A 6,239-nucleotide genomic window follows, 5' to 3' on the forward strand; every position below is an offset into this window, starting at 1 on the left:
CAATCACGGCACCCACATCGGCAATTCTCTACTGTGCATTCACACCAGTTTTCTGTGCCGCTACACCCACCCCCTGCACCTTTTGAAATATCTCTATTATTTTGTGGTGTCTCTCTGTGCTCTTACCACCAAGATGAATCACTTCTACCCAACCTGCTCCAGATTTCATGTGACAAAACACTCATTAAGAATCCCATAGCATTAAAGATGCACATCGCATCTCTCGTTATTTGATTTCCCTGGATCTCTTTCATAAGATTAACGTTCACAGCAACTTGACTTGGAAAAGAAAATCGCGTTCCTTTTCATTATCCCCTTTCAGTCTACATTTCGTTAAGTTCAGGCATCAGTCTCAAATTAATCTTTGAGGTTTTTTCATGTGGTCGATGCAGACAAACTAACCATTGGAGTTCCAATTTCAATACGACAGTATGGTAATCCGAAAATAGCGACGAGAGTGGGATTCGAACCCACGCGTGCAGAGCACAATGGATTAGCAGTCCATCGCCTTAACCTCTCGGCCACCTCGTCGTATATGCATGAAAGGATATGACATAATCTCCCAGACCATCACAATCTCATCACCTTTGGCCAATCTCCCATTCACAGCCTCCAACCTCATTGTCCATGAACCCCACACTGCCCGATTCTACCTCCTTCCTAAGACCTGCTGTCTCTGCCTGCGCCTGTTTGACCCGACTCATCTCTTCCTACGTCAACACCTTCCTGTCTCCCCAGTCCAGGAAATTCGCACCTACGTTTGTGACACCACTTATGTACTTAATCTCACTAAAGACTTCTGTTTCCCTGGTCGACAACGCGTCATCTTCGCCTTGGAGATCCAGTCCATCTGCACATCCATCTGCCATGACGAAAGTCTCCAAACCCTCTGGTTCTTCATCTCGCCCCATCCCAACTTGTACCCTTCCACCGACACCCTCATCCAGCTGGCTGAACTGGTCCTCACCCTCAACAACTTTTACTTCCAATCCTCCCACTTCCTCCAAACCAAAGGGGTAGCCATGGGCACCCACATGTGACCGAGCTATACCTGCCTGCCTGTTTGTCAGATATGTGGAATTATCCGTGTTTCGCAGTTACTCTGGCACCTCTCTCCACTTGATCCTCTGCTACATTGATGAATGTGTTGGGCGTCACTTTTGTGCTCCCACGAGGAGGTTGACCAGTTCACCAACCAACACCTTTCACCCCGACCTCAAATTCACCTGGATCTTCTTGGCAACTCCCTTCCATTTCTTGGAATGACCAATGACAGACATATATTAAACCCCACTGACTCCCACAGCTAACAATACGACACCTCCTCCCACCCCACCTCGTGTAAAAACAGAATCCCTTATTCCTAATTCCTCCGCCTCTAGTGCATTTTTTCCCAGGATGACCAATTTCACCTCAGAAAGTCCAAGTTGGTCTCCATCCCACGTGTTTGACAATGCCCGCCAGTGCATCTCCTCAACTTCACTCACCACCGCCCTTAAACCCCACCCCTCCCGCAAGAAGGACAGAATCCCATGGTTCTCAACTTTCATCCCACCAAACTCAGCATAAATCATATAAGACTCCACCACTTCTGCAATCTCCAAACAGACCCCACTATCAGGTATATATTTCCCTCCACACACCTATCAGCATTCTGAAAAGACCATTCTCTCCACGAACCCCTTGTCAGGTCTACAACCCGCAATAAACACACACCCCACTTCTGGCACATGTCCCTGCCACCGCAGGAAGGGTAAAAGCAGCTCCCACACCACTCCATTCATCTCCGTCTAAGGCACAAAGGGATCCTTCTACTTCAGTTAGAAATTCACCTACAACTTACAATGTCATCTACTGCATCTGTTGAATCCAGTGTGGTCTCCTCAACAGTACGGAGACAGGACACCTTCTTGCAGATCATTTCAGAGAACATCTTTGGGACACCCGTTCCCAGCAACTTCACCATCCAGTGACTGAACACTTCAACTCCCCCTCCCACTGCGTCAAAGAGTGCAGGTCCTGGGCCTCCTTCAGCGCAAAACCATAACCACCGAATACCTGGAGGACGAACGCCAAATATTGCGCTTTGTGACTCTGTCACCTCACGGGATAAGTGTGGATTTGAACAGTTTCCTCATTTCCCTTGCCCCAAGTCCCAAGCCTCAAAATTGGCACCGCCCTCTGAACCCATTACATCACTGTTCCTTCTGAACTTTCATCTTCTCCCTCACCTTCATCCAACCACCGCTTTCCCCCATCCCCCCCATCCCCAAATCCCTTCCAATTATCTCTCAGTCCCGACTCACAAACCTTATTCTTGTTGAAGGGCTTATGCCTGAAACGTGGATTCTCCTGCTCATCAGATGCTGACTGACCTGCTGTGCTTTTCCAGCACCACACTCCAGACTCTGATCTCTAGCATCTGCTGTCCGAACTTTCTCCTAGGAATAATCAATGACCTCGGAGTGAAGATGTCCCTGGATTGCATTGATCACAGTGTGTCTGAGTTTTGCGTTTATTTTGGGTGAGGGCAGGCTGGATCTGAGACGAGCACTTAACACCCAGACAACGGGAATGGTATCAGATACAGACGTTAGGGCGGGCTGAAGTGAAGTGGAAAATTCAGTCAGAAGGTGGATCAGTACAAATGCATCATATCACCCAGACTGTAAAAGACACGCAGAAGGAGCAAATCAACTTCAGTGCAGGCACAATGACAGATACAGTGGAAAGAAGACAATACAATACACTGAGATGGAGTGGAATTATTTATGAGAAAGAATTAAATATTGAAGCTATTTTACATAAAGATTGCCCTCACATTGGAAAAAGGAATTTCCTGCAGTGTAACGGTGATATTTGCCTGTGACATCACAATGCTGAGAGACACTGACATATTATCAACTGTAGTAGCGTGGCCTAGTGAAAGCATGATCGGCCCATCAATCAGAATTCAATACTTCAAAGCTCTCCTCTGCGCTGTACAACCTATTTGCTGCTCCTGTCGTCAGATCCCAATCGCTTCACAGTGTATCTTTTTCTGCTTCCTGCCTCACGTAAACACTTGAAACATGATCCAATCCCCAGTGTTTCCGCTTTAACCCATATTTTGTAACTCCCGCGCTGACACAGGTACGAGTGACCAATTGGCTTTTTTGAGCGCTCGCACTCTGTATGATCTGTGCACTGTATCTGATCCGCAGGACACACTGCAGAAATTACCCCATCCCAGCGGACTGAGCTGCCTCCATTGATAGAGCTGTCTCCATTGGTGGAGTATCACACAGTAACAGCCAACATCTTTTGATGTCATCCTCGAAGGTACTTTCTCCAAAAAAAAGGAAGACTGCGGGAAACTGCTGTCGTCAGCACGATGTACAGAGGCCCAGCGGGAGCCTTGTGGGCCACAAAACCAGAAATCAATGGATAAAAAGATTCTTCTTTTTAGAAGAATCCAATTCAGACCATCAGGTGAACACTTCCTGGGGAGAAAATGGATGTGGGAGAGCTGACAGTCTCAACTGGTTCCAGCATTTACAGTCTTGGTCCGTGTGACAACAAAAGCAGAAACCTGGAACTGTTTATCTTGCTTCTGAAAAACAGGTTATTAAATTTTGAAGAGCATTGATATTTCTCCCTGATGTTCATGAAATGATCAAGAGCAGAGTACGGTTCCCTGAGTATGGTCTGACTTCTGGGTTATGGACTGTGATATTCTGCTGACATGATCTGAACACATATAAAGAAATGACTCAGTGACAAGATCTGCTGAATTGGATTCCGTGAAGAACAGAAACCGATGTAATGAAAAGAGCCACAAGAGCGGGAATGCAGCAAATTATTTTCCAGACTCGAGAAGAGTGCACTGTGCTGTTTCCAGGGGTCAATATCTGTGCAAGTTGACCGAAACAGCGTTGGGTGTTATTGTAAAGCATCTTTTGTATAATGGTGCAAAAGCACGGAACTTTTGTATAGAGAGGATAACTTCAAAATCCCCAAAGAGGCAAAACACACAAATGAGGTAAAGAACAAAGTAACCACACAAATTGGTGTTACGCCATGGAGTAAACTTCCCTGCTCAAATTTCGTTCAAAATCGCTCTCTGTCTAATTCCTAAGACTGATATTCGAACAGTGAATGGTCTATGTCAATAAAAACTGCTCTGATCTCACAACTTCAGCATTTCATACCTAACAGCTTAAGTATGACTGGCAATAGTAATTGATCCCTCACTGTGTTACTTCAGCACACGTCGAGAACAAATAACTATAAGAGCAACAGTCATGTATGTAACTGGGATTTGACCCGATTCTGTTGCAACCAATCGTTTCAGCTGTAATTGAAATTGTTTCCACCATTCCTGTGTCGGTTATAGGTTTGCATAGCTTAGTGGTGAGTTTTCATTCATTGAATTGGACCCAGCATCCTTTCTCAGGTTGAAATATACAGGGATATAAAGACATGATGAAAGACACGGTCAGTGTTTACTGGACTATGAAGACGCGAGGAATGACACGGCCATGATACCATGTCGTTATTAACGATGGAAATGAGGTTTACTGGTAGATAAAGCCACGAGAAATGAAAAGAGGGGGTTTAAAGGGATGGTAGCATTAAATAAGGAATAATGCGGGAGAACTCAGGAAAGACTTAGTTGTGTCCGAAGAGAGGTTATTCAGCTGATGTGAAGTTGTTACGAGTAAACACGAGGGAAATTCCGTCGTTTAGATGAGTGGAAACTAGACGTTAGAACTTCAAACACATCGGGACATGATAAAGAAGGTTGGAAAGCGAATGCAAGCAGACAAGGCATGAATTATATTAGATTAGATTAGATTAGATTAGATTACTTATAGTTTGGAAACAGGCCCTGTTGAGCAACAAGTCCACAACGACCCGCTGAAGCGCAATCCACCCAGACCTATTCCGCTACATTTATCCCTGCCCCTAACAGTACGGGCAATTTAACACAGCTAATTCACCTAACCTGCACATGTTTGGACTGTGGGAGGAAACAGGAGCACCCTGAGCAAACCCACGCAGCCACAGGGAGAATTAAACAGCGACAGTGATTCTGGACTTCCTGGATGGAGATGCAAAATGGAAACATTCTCGAATTGGTGAACATTCATAGGAAAGAAATTGCATAACACCTGCAAGTGAAAATGTTAAGTATAAGAACAGCTGGTGGAGTTGGAAGGTGCAGCAACTCATTCGACATGAAATATTTAATACTGTAAATGCACTGAACTGTTTGGTTTAGCTCTGCATTGAATGGAAGTCAGTTAGCTCAGTCCACTGACTAACTGGTTTAAGAGAAAAATGAGATCAACAGCGTGGGATTAATTCTCTCACTGTCTCAGGTTTCCACAAGGATCATCATGTCCCTCGCTCACCTGGTCTGTAATACTGTGGTGACTTTGGTGAGCAAGATTTGGCCTGTCGATGTAAAATATCATTGTCATTGCTATCTGTTGTCTTGAACATTTGGTCATAATCAACCGAAAGGGGAGTGAGTCCAATTAATTCTCTTTTATCTCCGCTTGAAAAATCCTGCGCGAAGACTCAACCTGATTCCAGTTTGATCCTTTGTTCCTCCCAACAGCAAAACTACTTTCCCAGATCCTTTACCAGGTTTACTGACAACAGTCAAACTCCACAAGGAGTTAAATCTTATACTTTCGATTGATTGAATGCGCTGTGCAGCTTGCAGGAAGTTGAATGATGTGAAACGATTTTTACAGACTTTCCCAGGATGTAATCCAGTGCTGGGTCAGCAATTTTAGGAAGGTCATCATGCTAAAACTTCACCTCTGGTTCTCTATACATTGATGGATATTCACCTGGGGAATATTTGCAGATTTTCTATTAATAATTGGCATATTTAACAACGGCAAAACATTTCCCCACATCAGAAACTGGAATTTCCAAGCCAATACTACTTTACTCAACATTGTTTCCAACTGCGCTTCAGTCTGATACTTCAATAATCCCTGGTAACAGCATCTTTAGATAAGCATTGAACTTACAACCTTGGCATGTTATGCACCTTTAAGTATACGGCGCTGACGAATTGTGTGACTGGAGCCGCAGACAGCGAACCTGTCATGTGACCTTCACGGACCTTGGGAACTGTAACTCAACTGCTCTAGTTTTGCTGTGATTATTATATTCCCTACAGTATGGAAACAGACGCTTCGGACCCAAAAGTCCACATCAACCCTCCGAAGAGTAACCCA

General features: G+C 44.7%; 1 non-coding gene across 1 annotated transcript; it reads right to left on the bottom strand.

Moving 5' to 3' along the window:
* Positions 1-449: 449 nt before the first annotated feature.
* trnas-gcu (transfer RNA serine (anticodon GCU)) lies at positions 450-531 on the bottom strand. Its single transcript has one exon. It is a non-coding gene; the product is annotated as a tRNA-Ser (tRNA).
* Positions 532-6,239: the final 5,708 nt, after the last annotated feature.

This window comes from Chiloscyllium punctatum, chromosome 6 (assembly GCF_047496795.1).
Source record: "Chiloscyllium punctatum isolate Juve2018m chromosome 6, sChiPun1.3, whole genome shotgun sequence".
Classification (NCBI taxonomy): Eukaryota; Metazoa; Chordata; class Chondrichthyes; order Orectolobiformes; family Hemiscylliidae; genus Chiloscyllium; species Chiloscyllium punctatum.